Below are 15,938 nucleotides of genomic sequence, written 5' to 3' on the forward strand. Positions count from 1 at the left end.
TCTACTGATTTTAAGATTTGATAAGCCTGTTTCTGAAGCAATTTCTTTCTCTTCCATCACCGAATGATACTATCACCTTATCATGTAGCAGCAGTGGGTTTATTCCCAAGTATAACACCATGCCAGAAAGCATATCTCACCCACAGGTCAAATATATACTCCATTTATCATATTTTGGTCAGAAAAGACACATAATATGTAATGAGAAAGATATTACTACAAGCCACATAACTACTATTCTCAACATTTAATTATTGGGGTTTTTTCTGAACCCTTTGTGGATAGCTGGCTTACTGGCTTTATACGAATATTAATTATTGCTTTATTAGCTTCATTCTAGGATTAAAGCTGGATATTCTGTACCCCCTGAAACCTAGAAAGTTTCATTGCTATTCCTATTGTAAAAGATGTCCGTTTCCAGGTGACTGAGGAAGAGGGGAAAGACTGGGGATACCAGGTGGGTGCCAGGTAGGATGGTGCCCAGGCAATTTCTAAGCAACAGTCTCTCCGCTTCCAAGAGAATGTGTTAAGATCTTGTTCAGTGCAGAAAGGAAACATACACCAAGCTTAAACGTATTTAAAACAGTGTCTTTGCTTTTTACACGATGGGAGTGTTTCCTTTGCAAAAGCCTCACCACCACTACTTCATCTGGGACTTTCTGATACATACACAACAAAGGTGATCAGCTACTTGAAAGGAGGGGGATGATAAGGCAGGTGGTTCACTGAGATTAGAAAGTAAAGAGGCCTCTGGAGTTGCTTGTCTCAGCCTATTTCCTTCAGCAGATGCTCAATCCTGTGTCTGCCTCCGGGTGGACCTTTCCCAGATCCTTTGTGAGGTCTTTGGAGTCTTCGTATTGCCTATGAGAAATGCAGGTTTCCCTACACACATTGGTAACTGCCAAGAGACTTGATTTTCTAGGGCCATTCCTGCTCTTGCCTGAGTCCCAGCTGGCATGCAATCTGAGCATACCATTGTCATATCCAAAAAAATCACCAACAAATCCCCCCTCCCAAATTCAGACAAATGTTGAAGATGTTGCTGAAGAGTTCCAGGAAAAGGAAAAGGGGATTTCATGGTACATCCTTAGCTGGGATAAATTGATGAAGACTATATTAAGTGTTGAGAAGGACTCAAGAATGGGGCAATCTAGCAAAAGCATTCTAAGTGGTAGAAACAGTAAATGCCAGCCCCTGAGACAGAAGTTGACATGCTTGAGAAATAGGAAGAGGATGAATGTGGCTAAAACTGGGCTTCTCAGAGTGTTGTCTGTAACCAGTCTGCAACAAGATGATGAATTTGTGCCAGAACATAAATTCAAGTACTACTTTCTCAGCAAGAAAGTCTTGCTTTAAAAAAAAAAAATTAGCTGAAGTTAGCAGTGTACTTAAGTATACTTAGTGATATAATTGAGTCTCTAATGGTATATATTCCTTTTGTAGTTTTGCAGAAGTATATGAAGAATATTATATATGAGATATATAGCTTAAGATTATATAATTATTTATAACTAGAGGCCCAGTGTACGAAATTCGTGCATGGGGGGGTGTCTCTCAGCCCGGCCTGCACCCTCTCCAATCTGGGACCCCCTTAGGGGATGTCCAACTGCCAGTTTAGGCCCGATCCCTGTGGGCTTCTCAGAGTGTTGTCTGTAACCAGTCTGCAACAAGATGATCGCCCCCATCTGCTCTCCCCTGCTGGCCTGGTTGCCTCCAACTGCCCTCCCCTGCAGGCCTGGTCACCCCCAACTGCCCTCCCCTGCTGGCCTGGTCACCTCTAACTGATCTCCCCTGCAGGCCTGGTCGCCCCCAACTGCCCTCCCCTGCCAGCCTGGTCGCACCCAACTGCCCTCCCCTGCTGGCCTGATCGCCCACAACTTCCCTCCCCTGCCAGCCATCTTGTGATGATGTTGCATGAGGGCATGATGCCACCTAGGCTTTTATTATATAGGATTTTTGTGATTTAACAATTTAAAGATACGCTAATATATTTTATTGTCAAAAAGAAAACATTGACATGAAATAATTCAATATTTTATAAATCTCCTACAATCCATTAATCACTATCCTTTTATTTTTAATAACATTCTAATCTTTGTTCTTCTGCATATACTTTATGCCATTTCAGTCATCTGGTACACACACATACTTTTGCTTTGCAGTTAATATCAAATCATAGGCATTTTATACCCCTATAAATAGAAATAATGTGTAATGTCATTTTAACAACTACATAATAATCAATGGTTAAGTTGACTTAAGCATCTACCTTCATAAGACATTATTTCCTTGTTTTCCCCTTATTATAAATAACCTGGCTATGAAAATCAAAGTACATACTGCTTTCCTTTCTTTTGCATTATGTCCTTTAAAAAGTTCCCAGAGTTGAAATACCAAGTAAAATAGTATTTTAAAATATGGGTTAAAAAAACTCATGCTTGCTATATATTGCTTTATTGCAATATGCATATTTAATTATTTTAAATTTTATTTGTAAGGCTTTTAGTGCAAGATTTTTTAATATAATTCTCAATTCTGAAAGAGTTGGCATCCACAAATGAACTTATGCAAAATATTTTATTGCATATACACATATGTACGTATTGCCACAATTCAGTTAATTAAATAATTAATAAAATTATTTGTTGAAACAATTTCTAAGAAACACTAGACACTAACACCTGAAATCTTAAGCACTTAAAAAACAGATGCAATCTCTAAATAGCCATTGGTCTTTCTGGAGCCTTTCTATATGTAACCTTGTCATTTAAAGTGCCAGTTACCAGGATGAACTCAGGTTGTGACTCAAGTTCACTCTTCTCCAAAGAGGCAGGTTTGTACCACTAGAACTGGGAAGAATCTAAAGGAGATACACCCGGATACAAACCAGTCAGCCACATTAAAAAGGGAGAGAAGCTTTACATAATCACATCTAGTTGTTTTTTAAAAAGTAACATTTAATTTTGATGTATTAACTGAATTAGAGAGCTGAACACAAAGATTCACTTTTATTTAGTTTTTTAAAGATATTAAGATCTTAGCCATTTTTTCATTGCTAACAATATTATGGAATTTAAAAGTAACTCTTTTCTTTTTATGACTTCCTGGTCACCGATAGTTGTGGCAGGCCCACACAGGTAGAAGAGAGAGATGTCAATGACCCCATGTCTGATCCGTGATCCATGTTCCCTGTGACTTTAAAAAGAAGACATAGTTTAAAGAGAGCCGGGCCCAAAGCCAAAATGTGGTTATATTAGGCTCCCCTTCACACCAGCATTCCAGTCCATTTTGGCCTTTATCAGCCCTGAAAAGGAATTTGATTCATTCAGCAGACAATTTTTGTAGATACACACTGAGCATGCAGTAACATCCTCCCCTCTGTTCTGTGTGTGACTTTGACACCAACCCCTTATTAAATCCAATAGGTAACGGATAGAAAATACCACTTTTCCATGAAAATGTTTGCATGTGGGATTCTGCAAAGGGTGCACTGAGTGCTGCTGGCCACCTGCAAGGGTTATCATTTCAAAGTGCTAGTCACACTGTACTTTGAAGACACTTCCCAGGAAAGGTTGACCAGAGGGACAGAGTTAGCAGTGCTGCATGGCTGAATGGAGTAGCTGTTTGTGGACAAGGGTTTCAGGCCCACCCTGAGACCATGAGGCGGTATCATAAACTGTAAGAGACCCTTCAGATAGCAACCTCTTCAACCCTAGTCACTCATCAAAGGGCTGGCTCCCCACAAGCATGCAGTGGAAAAGACTTCTCATTTCCATTAGGTCTCTTCAGGCACATATATGTAGCCATATGCATGTTGTACACACACACACACACACTCACACACACACACACACACACACACACACACACACACAGCCCACAAATCTTAATAACTGTCTTCAAAAGATGAGGGGTGATAAGAAAAGTTAAGCCCCAGTGCAGTCTACTGCTGTCAACTGGTTTTGCCATTGATGTTCCTTTGCCATTAATGTTGATGATCTTCTTTCTGAGCTTATATCTAAACTAGAAGCCCGGTGCACGAAATTCGTGCACGGCAGGGGGTTGTCCCTCAGCCCAGCCTGTATCCTCTCCAATCTGGGACTCCTGGAGGGATGTCCGACTGCCCGTTTAGGCCCGATCCTGGTGGGATCGGGCCTAAATGGGCAGTCGGACATCCCTCTCACAATCCAGGACTGCTGGCTCCCAACTGCTTGCCTGCCTGCCTTCCTGATTGCCCCTAACCGCTTCTGCCTGCCAGCCTGATCACCCCCTAACCACTCCGCTGCCAGCCTGGTTGATGCTTAACTGCTCCCCTGCCAGCCTGTTTGCCCCCAACTTCCCTCCTCTGCTAGCCTGGTCACCCCTAACTGCCCTCTCCTACAGGGTTGATCACCTCCAACTGCCCTCCCTTGCAAGCCTAGTCCCTCTCAACTGCCCTCCCTTGCAGGCCTGGTCCCTCACAAACTGCCCTCCCTTGCAGGCCGGGTGCCTCCCAACTGTCCTCCCCTGCTGGCCATCTTGTGGTGGCCATCTTGTGTCCACATGGGGGCAGGATCTTTGACCACATTGGGGCAGCTATATTGTGTGTTGCAGTGATGATCAATCTGTATATTACTCTTTTATTAAATAGGATAGAGGCCTGGTGCACGGGTGGGGGCCAGCTGGTTTGCCCTGAAGGGTGTCACTGATAAGGGTGGGGGTTCCCTTGGGGTGTGGGGCGGCCTGAGGGAGGGGCCTGTGGTGGTTTGCAGGCTGGCCACGCTCCCTGGCAACCCAAGGGGAGGCCCTGGTATCTGGAATTTATTTTCCTTCTACAATTGAAACTTTGTAGCCTGGAGCGGAGCCAAGCCTGGGGCTCTGGCAGCCATTTCTGTGGCAGTTAATTCACCTTCTACAATTGAAACTTTGTAGCCTTAAGTGGGTGGGCCCGGCCAGGGTGTGCGGAAAGCTTTGCTTTCCCTGTTGCCGCCGGCAACCCCGGCCTGCTCTCTCAAGCTCCATTCTGCCGCCATTTGTTTGAATTTGTTTACCTTCTATAATTGAAACTTTGTAGCTTGAATGGAGGCTTAGGCCTGCAACGGCTATGGAAAGCTTGGCTTCCTCTGTTACCTGGGAAACCTTGTTCTCTGTGGCTGTAGCCATCTTGGATTGGGGTTAATTTGCATACTCACCCTGATTGGTTGGTGGGCGTGGCTTGGTTAGTGGGCGTGGCTTATGTAGCGGAGTGATGGTTAATTTGCATATTACCATTTTATTAGAGAGGATGAATCTTATTACAAAGCTAGAGGCCTGATGCATGAAATTTGTGCAAGAGTAGGCCTTTCTTCCCCCAGCTGCCAGCACCGGCTTCCCTCTGGCACCCGGGACCCAGACTTCCCTCTGGCCTCCAGCAGGTACCCGGGACTCAGGCTTCCCTTGCATCCCCGGCTTCGTCCGGAAGGTCCCCTAGCAGCCCCAGCTTCGTCCAGAAGGTCATCTGGTCTAATTAGCATATTATGCTTTTATTATTATAGATACCTCTTTGGGAGGGTTATTTTTAAAATGCATTTATTGAATAAATAGAAAATTTAAGAATAAAGTAAATAACTAATATTTCCATTGAAATTTTAAAAGTAAAGCAAACCCATCTTACTAAGTATTGTTGAGATTTGTATCTTCTGCACTTGAAAATAGCCAATCTGATAGTTTGCATGCTACCAAGGAAACTGGCTAATGGGTAGATTGTTTCATTTGGACATTTATTTATATCCTGATTTAAAAAAATAAAGTTCATAAGTGGGAAAATACCCATGTTCTCTTTAATCATCATTTAAGAAGTTGGAGTCAAAGCTGCTAAAATATATTCTGTATAACTTTCAGTAGGATATTTCAGAATGGTGATACTTAATTGCTAAAAATAATTTGCTTGACCTCTTAGCATATGAAAAAGTTAACTTATAATGAATCATACATCTAAGCTAAGAGCTAATACTATAAAATGTCTCAAAACATTTTTGTGACTATGGATTGGGCAAAGAATTCTTAGGCAACAGAAAACATGATCTATAAAAGAAAAAAATATATAATAAAATAGACTTCATCAAATTAGAAACATTTACTTTTCAAATAACTTGGTTAAGAAAATGAAAAGGCAAGCCACAGATTGGTACAAAATATTTGCAATTCACTATCTTATAAAGGACTATTATTAAACTCTTACAATCCAATAATAAGAATATAAGCAACTCAACTTTTAAAAAAAAGTAAGCACTTCATCAAAGAAGAGATGACAATGTTAAGCCATAAAAAGAAGCTTAACATCATTAATCCAAAGGGAAACTCAAAACCACAATGAGATGCCACTATACTAGTACACCCATTAAAGTGGCTTTTTAAAATTTTTTAAATATGTTTTTATTGATTTCTCAGAGGAAGTAAGAGGGAGAGAGATAGAAACATCAATGATGAAAGAGAATTATCGATCAGCTGTCTCCTACACACCCCCTACTGGGGATCAAGCCTTCAACCTGGGCATGTGTCCCGACCAGGAATCAAACCCGTGACCTCCTGGTTCATGGGTCAACCCTCAACCACTGAGCAACACTGGCCAGGCTAAAATGGCTTTTTAAGAGACTAGTAGTCCTAGCTGGTTTGGCTCAGTAAATAGAGAGTTAGCCTGCAGATTGAAGGATCCCAGGTTCAATTCCGGTCAAGGGCACATGCCTGGGTTTCGGGCTTGATCCAGTAGGGGGTGTGCAGAAGGCAGCCAATCAATGATTCTCTCTCATCATTGATGTTTCCATCTCTCTTTCCCGTTCCCTCCCTCTTTGAAATCAATAAAAATACTTTTTTAAAAAGAGACTAGTAAACATCCATAATAAAGTGAATGGATTGTGAAATTGATAAGACCTATAGAAAGAATAATTTAACAATATCAAAAGTGCAAATCCACAAATCTTCATGCAAGAATTCCAACCTTAGGAATTTATCCTACAGATATACTGATACATATGCAACATAATACAAATCCATCAATAGAGAAATAATAAAATTATGGAAGTTCCAGACAAAGGAGTACTATGCAGACAAAAAGACGAAGGTTTTAAGTTAGTGATATGGAGAGTGCTCTAATATCCATTACTAAGTGGGGAGGGGGGGGAAGCAAGGCACTGTGCAGTATTATAGTAAGCTCCTATTTGATTAAGAAGAGAAAATATTTCTGCGTGAATTCAATGACGGGATACATAGGAAGCTAATCACAGTGGTTGCCTGAGAGAGGGTGAGTTAACAGAGGGACAAGGATAAGAGGCAGGCTTTTCCCTTGTACTTTCAGAACTTTCAACATATGAGTGAATCACTGATTCAAAACAATTTTTAAAACTCTTAACAAATTAAACAGTGCATACCAGTGTGAGTGTCAGGCAAAGTCTTAATCACTGTAATATATAAGGAATGTTATAGACCAATAAGGAAAAGAGGGAGGTGTGGGAGCAGACAGTCCAGATGGGGCAGATGGGGAGTATTTCATCATTGACTTTTTATAGTGCTAATGCAGACTGACTTTCAGTAGGTTTTATTATTAGTTTTAAATTGTCTACAGATAATGTAACGCCATATTGCCCGCACCCAGAGTAGACTGCTTTCATTGCCCTGCCCTTACTATGCCATGCCCCAATTCACCCCTGGAGAGAGAGAGGAGGCGGAGGGAGGGAGGGAGGGAGGGAGGGAGGGAGGGAGGGAGGGAGGGAGGGAAGAAAGGCCACATTTAAAGTATGTTCAACTTTATTACCAATCTTTGAAAGGCAAATTAAAACATCTATGGGATAACCTTTTTCATCTGGCCTAAAACAATTCTTTTTAAAATAATAACATACCATAGTTGCAAGTGAATGAAGAAATGAATATGCAAACTTTTTACATTTATATTTTTGAATGTTCCTATTCACTGAACTCATAATTTCATTTCTGGAAATTATCTAATGGAAATAATCAGAGATAGGAACAAAGGTATTATTTTAATAGCACAAATAAATAAGAAAAAGCAATAAGAAATTAAATTGTTATATCTACTTTTTGAGAAACTGTAATCTTTAAAAAATAATGTTACAAATAATGTTTATTGATTTGGAAATGCTAAGGTAATTGAAACCACATGTAAAGAAAGAGACATTTTTGGGGGTAAACTTCACATAATATAAAATTTACCATTTTGAACATTTTTAAGTGTACAGTTCTGTGGCATTAGTTACGTTCACATTGTTGTGCAACCATCACCACCAACCATCTCTAGAGCTCTTGTTGCAAAACTGAAATGCATGCCCCTTAAGCAACAACTTCCCATCCCCACTCTCTCTAGCCCCTGGAAACCATTCTACTTTCTATCTTTATGAATTTGAATATTCTAAGTACCTTATATAAGTGGAATCATACACTATTTGTCCTTTTGTGATGGGCTTATTTCACTTAACATAATGTTCTCAAGGTTGATCCATATTGTAATATGAGTCAGAATTTCCTTCCTTTTATGGCTGAATAATATTCCATTGCTTGGATATATCATATTTTGTTTATCCATTTCATTCATCAATAGGCACTTGGTTCTACCTTTTGGCTATTGGGAATAATACTGCTATGAACACGGTTGTACAAATATCTATTTGAGTCCCTGCTTTCAATTCTTTTGAGTATATACCCAGAAATGAAATTTCTGAGTCATACAGTAATTCTATTTTTAATTTTTGAGGTACCACCATAGTGTTTTCCATAACTGCTGTACCATTTTTCATTCTCACTGGGAGCTCACAAGGGTTCCAGTGTTGCTACATCCTCACTGACACTTGTTTTTTTCTGGGTTTTTTTTAAAAATAATCATCTTAATGGGTGAGAGGTGATACCTCATTGTGCTTTTGATTTGCATTTCCCTGATGATTAGTGATGTTTCGTATGCTTATTGGGAAAAATCATTTTTATACAACAAGTGACCGTTTGTGTAAAAACCTATTACATAGGGAAAGAAAATATAAATATCAGAATAGTATCAGTGTGCTGAAATCCTATCCAGCAAATATTGACTCCCTTCCCCAGGAACACCAAGGGAGGAGGGTACCTCCCCACCCACTGACGTTGGACTTCATGTACCTTGTTTTGGCCTCCAATGGAGCATGGAGAGAGTAGCAGTGTGCTGGGTCTGAGCTCAGGTCTTAGAGGCATCACATTTTCCCACTCACCCTCTGAGCAGGCAATGTTCCAGGTAACCACTGAGCCTGAGCCACAAAGTGACACCCGTGGAACAAACCTAGAGCTGGTAGCCTGAAACAGGCCTTCCCGATCTGACCAATGGAAGAGTGAGCAAGATATTACTGCTCGTTGTTGTATGCCAGTGAGAGTTTTGAGACCGTTTGTTCCCCTGAAAAGGCTAACTGATACACAGAGGTTATCTCTGGATAGTGCGATTAACCGTTATTTGTTTGTCCTTATTTGTACTTCTAATTATTTTCCAAACTTTCTACAATAAACACTTGCATTAAAAACAAAAAACAAAAACAAACAAAAACAAACAAAAAAAAACGCTGAAATATTCCTTTCCAAAATACTAACAGTAGTTATTTCTGTCACTAATGATATATTTCAAAATCACTTTTACTTAAATTCTACATTTTAAAAAAATATTTTTATTGATTTCAGAGAGGAAAGGAGAGGGAGAGGGAGAGAGAGATAGAAACATCAATGATGAGAGAGAATCATTGATCAGATGCTTCCTGTACACCTCACACTGTGGATTGAGCCTGAAACCTAGACTTGTGCCCTGACCAGGAATTGAAACATGACCTCCTAACTCATAGCTCAGTGCTCAACCACTGAGCTATGCTGGCTGGGCTATTTAAATTCTACATTTGTTTCACAATGAACAAGTATTACTTTTGTAACCAGAAAGAAAATAAAAAGCTTTTGTCTGTTTCTTTCTCTTTGTTTGTTTTTTTGTTGTGTGTGTGTATGTGAGTATGAGAGAGAGAGAGAGAGAGAGAGAGAGAGAGAGAGAGAGAGAGAGAGAGAGAGAGAGAACACTGGCCATTCAAGAATCCCTAAAAGAACTTCCAGAAGTTAATAGTAAACCAGCTAGGAAAGGATAAGATTCTTACTGGTTGCCTGGTCTGAAAGTGGAAAGGGGCAGTGACTACAGATGGGCACTGGTATTTTTGGGGGTGCATTAGAAATGTTCTAAAATAGAATAGCGGTTATGGTTGTACAAATCTATAAATTTGCTAAAAACTTATTAAGTTATAGACTTTTAAGGGCCCTGGCCAGTGTGGCTCAGTTGGTTGAGTGTTTACTATGCACCAGAAGGTCACTAGTTCGATTCCGGTCAGAGCACATGCCCAGGTTACAGGTTCAGTCTACCATTGGGGTGCATAAGGGAGACAACAGATGGATGTTTCTTTCTCCCTCTCCCTTTTTCTCTAAAAAAAAAATCAATAAAAACATAAATTTAAAAGGGGTGAATTTTATGCTATGTAAATTATACTTCAATAAAATTGTTCCAAAAAAATTCTTCCTCTGCATGACAATTTAAAGAACTGGGCTTTTGTTTCAAGAACTAGAACCACAGATAATTCTTTCTCCCAATAAAAATGCAAATAACAATAAACAAAAAATAAACATACAGACTTTCATTTAAAAAGTAGAATAATTAAAAGGCAAATTTGAATGAGGATATGAAGCAAAAAATCTTTAAAAAAGCAACCCAAAATTTAACACAAACAACTTGCCTTTCAGTGAGCAAACTGTGATCTACCAATCCTATTTTCCTGAATAGGGGTCTCAGAGAGCAGGTAAGAGCCAGGCGTGGGGGCAGAGGGTTAGTGGGATCAATTAGTGTTACTGAAAGCCAGCACACTGGCAGATGGGTTAGGCGGCAAAACTTCACAGCACCCAACTTGCTAACAACTGCAATATGACAAGCAACTTTCCCTTCCCCCACATCTCTGGGCTAACTAATCTGCTACTAGGTGAAACTTGAAGAATATAAATGAATGTAGGGACTTGGGATATAACCAAACACTCCATGGTTGGTCCAGAGGTTAGCTTATTTAAATAGAAATGATTTATAAATTATGTAAACTAGTTTTAAGTACAGTAAAAGCTCTATGTCCCAGCCCAAAAGTCCTAAATCAGCCCCTATGTCTGGAAGTCATCTGCTTGTAAAACCTCTAGGCTAATAACATCTAATTCTCGCAATATGAAAGTTGCCATGACAACCAAGAGAAAAGTTTTGGTCAATAAAATATAATCCAAAACCAATTAAACACACACACACACACACAACCCTTTGAACAGCTTCTCTAAACCAAAGGGGATTAGAATGACGCACACCCAAAAAGCACAGTGTCTCACAGGTAGGAAATCTAGGGATCACATGGCAAGAAGCAGAAAACTATACAACCAGCCAGCGGGGTCAAATTGACGAAGCAGGAAATATGGCTGCCTAACCACCTCTCTTTACCTTGGGCACTTTGGACATAAGATGTCCAAGAATATTTATTAGTCTGATCTGACTGAGAAAGCTCCAAATCCTTATTTCACATCCCAATAGAATGAGCTTGTCTAACACACTAAATGGGTATGGATTTCCAGAAATCCCATTGCCGGAAATAATCCACTTTTTATTGTTACATTCCCTCACCCACTCTAGAGTTAGTATTTGGTTTGATATCAGTGCAAGGGAAAACTGTTTTTGCAAAAATGTTTTCTCTGTGTATAATGGAAATTTCTTTATTTTTCTGTGTGTCATTTATTCTTTTGTTATCCGATGTTTGCCCCTGGTTTTCCATCTCCCATTTTCAACTATGTGGTTCAGGGAAGCAGGTTCATTCCAAGTTTCAGGAAGAAGCTGTAACTAGGCTTGGCCAAATGATTGGTTCAGGGTTGAACATATGACCCAAACAGAACCAAGAGAGTCAACTCTGGACCATTCTCTGAAGGAGCTGAAGAGTCCTTATGATGTCATCATGTCCTCTGAGGTGGTGAGGCACTGTGGCAGACTGCAAATCCCAAATCCCACTGCACGGACACAACTTGTTTGAAGACCCTGCTTCCTACAAGCTGTGTGACTTTGGACAAATCATTTAACTTCCCTGGATCTCATTCTCCTCATCTAAAATTCCTTGGGGGTATCTGATTTTATGAAGGATGCATATGTGAGGGCACATTATAAATTGCAAATCCTTACTGAAGTATAAGACCTGGCCTTTTGCTCTCCTAGCAGCCAAAACTAAAACATGTAGACATGTTTGAACTGGTCCAGTGCACTGGAAAACAAAGAACAATATCCAAGGAAGAGAAAGAATATAAAGCCACAGAATGTCAGAGCCAAAGGACCTTGGAGGATATCAACTCACCTCCCCCCCTCCTCATTTCACAGATGAGGAAACTTACTCTATCTCCCCTTGAAAGGGAGGAAATGAGATAAGAGATAAGGACAACTATTGCAATCATTCAGCCAGGTTCCCCACATGAAATTAAAACAATCAGATAATAAACTGTGGCCTCTGAGCCCTGAGACCATGCCTGTGTTTGAATAATGTGGTTATCTTCTCCCGATGGTAAACAGCCTCAACTGCGGAGAAATGACAGCTACAGAATATTTTTTTAAAAATGGATTCACCCAATAGTTCACCTCCTCCACACAGCTCAGCCTTCTGAGTCCTAAGCTGGGAGGAAAAGAATCTTGCACTTGGAAAAATTGCTGAGCCATGTGTCTGAAATACTTAACAAATCACAGTGGGGATTTTATTTTAATTTTTTTCATTTTCTCTGTTGGTGAGAACCACGCCTGCCAAGAAATGATTTGCCAAATGGTGACTTCATGTATGATGCCGGCAATGTGATGTTTAACAGCTGACATTTGACTGCTTTTGAAAAATCTGTCCCTTAGCTTACAAAGCAACAGAAGTGTTGCAGAAATTTAAAGATCCATGTGTAATGCTCAATAATTTCATGTGGATAAAAGTTATTAGAAGTCAATCTTTTTAAGCATTGTAATAATAAAAAACTCCTAGTCTAAGAAGTACTTACTGTATATAAAATAATTGATTCTCACAACAATTCCAAGAAGCAGGTGCTATTTTTATCATGCACAGATTTGAAATGAGACACTGAGAAGTTGAGCAACTTTCTCAAAATCACCCAGCCAATAAGCAGGAGAGCTGGGATCTGAACCTAGGCATATTGGCTCTGCAGTCTGACTGCTAAATTACTCTGCTCCACAGACCTTCTTAGGGTAATCTTCTGCATAGACTACCTTATATGTTCTTAAAGAAATAACTTGTGTGTGAAATTAAAATAAATTAAAACATCTATTTAAATTTACCTTTCTAAAACTCTGTTTCAATCACAACATCTGAAGAAAGCAGAGTGATATGAATGAGGGTGAAAGCTTTGGAGCCAGGTTCGATTTAACTTGAGTTCCATTACTGGCTAGCAGCTGTTGTGACCTTGGGAAAGTCGCTGAACCTCTCTGTGCCTCAGTTTCTTCATCTGTGAAATAGGAATAATAATGAGATCATTGATGTAAAGAGCATAGCCCACTGTTGAGCACATAGAACATCAATAATTATCACTCATCATTGTCATTATTATTATCAATATCTTTAGTACCCTGTGCATCAATACCACTTCAACTCTGCTTCAGCTTTTATCAGCCTTACCTATCGCTTCTTCCAACCTCTCTCTCTTCCCCATTTTTCACCCCTGCAGCCCAATATTACACAGGTTCCAGTCTGCTTCTTACATCTGGTACCCACTAAGGTCTCACCTGAAATCCAGCACCTGCTGCCCTAGGACATCTGTTGACCCCAATGCATGAGACTCCAGAGCAAAGTGTTTGAGCATGTGCAACACAGAAGTGCTGGCAGTGAGCCCTCCCAACAGTCAAAAGTGACGCTTTCTTCTCCCTTGTTAGAGGGTGTATTCATTTGATAGAGCTGCCATAACAAAGCACCACAGACTGGGTGACTGGAATAACAGAAATTTGTTGTCTCACAGTTCTAAAGACTAGAAGTCCAAGATCCAGGTGTCAGCAGGATTGGCTTCTTCTAAGACTTCTCTCTTTGACTTGTAGATAGCCACTTTCTTGCTGTGTCCCCAATGTGGTCTTTATTGTGTATGTGCAAAAATGTCCTCTTCTTAAAAAGATATCAGACAGCCTGTCAGGTATAGCTCAGGGAACCAGGAGGTCACACAGTTTGATTCCCAGCCAGGGCAAATGCTCAGGATGTGGGCTGGATCCCCAGTAGGGGGCATGCAGGAAGCAACTGGTCAATGATTCTCTCTCATCACTGATGTTTCTATTTCTCTCTCCCTCCCTTCCTCTCTGAAATCAATACAAATATATATATATATATATATATATATATATATATATATATATATGTAATTTTAAAGGCACCAGCCCTAGCTGGTTTGGCTCAGTGAATAGTGCGTCAGCCTGCGGACTGAAGGGTCCCAGGTTCAATTCCAGTGAAGGGCACATGCCGGGGTTGCAGGCTCAATTCCCAGTAGGGGGCATGCAGGAGGCAGCCAATCAATGATTCTCTCTCAACATTGATTTTTTTGTGTCTTTCTCCCTTTCCCTTTCTCTCTGAAATCAATAAAAAAAAAAGACACCAGTCAGATGGATTAGGGCTTACCCTAAGGGCCTCATTTTAACTTAATCACTTCTTTGAAGACTGTATCTCCAACTACAGTCACATTGGGAAACACTGGGGGACATATGAATTGGGGGACATAATTCACTTCCACAAAAGGGTCCTGAGATGCTTTCATAGACTCCTCAGAAGAACCTATGTGACAGAGCAACCAGTTGACCATAGTGGTGGCCAATTGGGAACATAGCCTCTTCCCTGGTTTGCATCTTCTCCCCTCTTAGGGATCACAGTCACCAATGAAATCCTCATGTATAAGCCATGGTCTCTTTCTGGGAATTTGGCCTAACCCACCTGGTGGGAACTGTAGATGGTGTCCTACCACACGACCGGCCAGACCTGTCAGATGTGGCCCTAGCTGTCCTTGTAGCCTGCCCTGCCCAACCTGCACTGAGCTTGGCATGTTCTAGCCAAACTCAGCTATTCATTCTCAATTGTCTTCTCTAAGACACAGTCCTCATCTATAAATGACAAGGCTGGGTCCCTTCCTCCCATTCAAATTCCATAAAAAACCACATTTCATCTTCCTATGAATGTCCTTTATTACCCTTCTGGAGATGAATTTTTATCTCCACATAATTATAAATAAATAAATATTCTGGCCGAAGTAGGCAAGATTAAAATGTTCCAGATTTGCACAAAAAGGAGAAAGAAAACCACAGTATCTAAATTAGGGCTTGAGAATTATATAGGAAAAGTTAGCAGATGTACAGCTGGCCAATCCCAGATTTTAATTAAAATCCATCTTTTATTGGTCAAAACATGACTAGAATGACAGCCAAGCCAAAAAGAGAGCTGGGTTAACACACAAATGTTCACACACACATACACAAACACATGCTTCTTAGCATTCTGTTATTTTATACTATGTGGAAGCAGCAGGATGTGGGTATAAATGGATTTTGCATGTATTTCTCTTGGCATTATGGCCATATTTAATGTAACATCCAGTAAAGTAGAAATTTTAATTAAGTTTATGGTCTGACCATCTGTATTTGTTTGGAATTTCTGTCTCTTCAAAGCAAAAATGTGAACCTGGCTTTAGACCTGGAAAAATCTTAGGCTGGGACCAAATGCATTATCAATAGACTGAGAATGTGTGGTCTGAAATATAAAGTAAGATTCGAAGAGGGGGAGCCCACTATCAAAATATCACAAAATACCTGGATGTTAATTATGCAGCCACTAATTTATTCTCTCATGCTTCAGGGAAGATAAAGGGAAATTTGATATATTTTCAAGGGGAAAAAGTCTCAGTAT

The sequence above is a fragment of the Cnephaeus nilssonii genome (assembly GCF_951640355.1).
Source record: "Cnephaeus nilssonii genome assembly, chromosome: 12".
In the NCBI taxonomy this organism is placed as follows: domain Eukaryota; kingdom Metazoa; phylum Chordata; class Mammalia; order Chiroptera; family Vespertilionidae; genus Cnephaeus; species Cnephaeus nilssonii.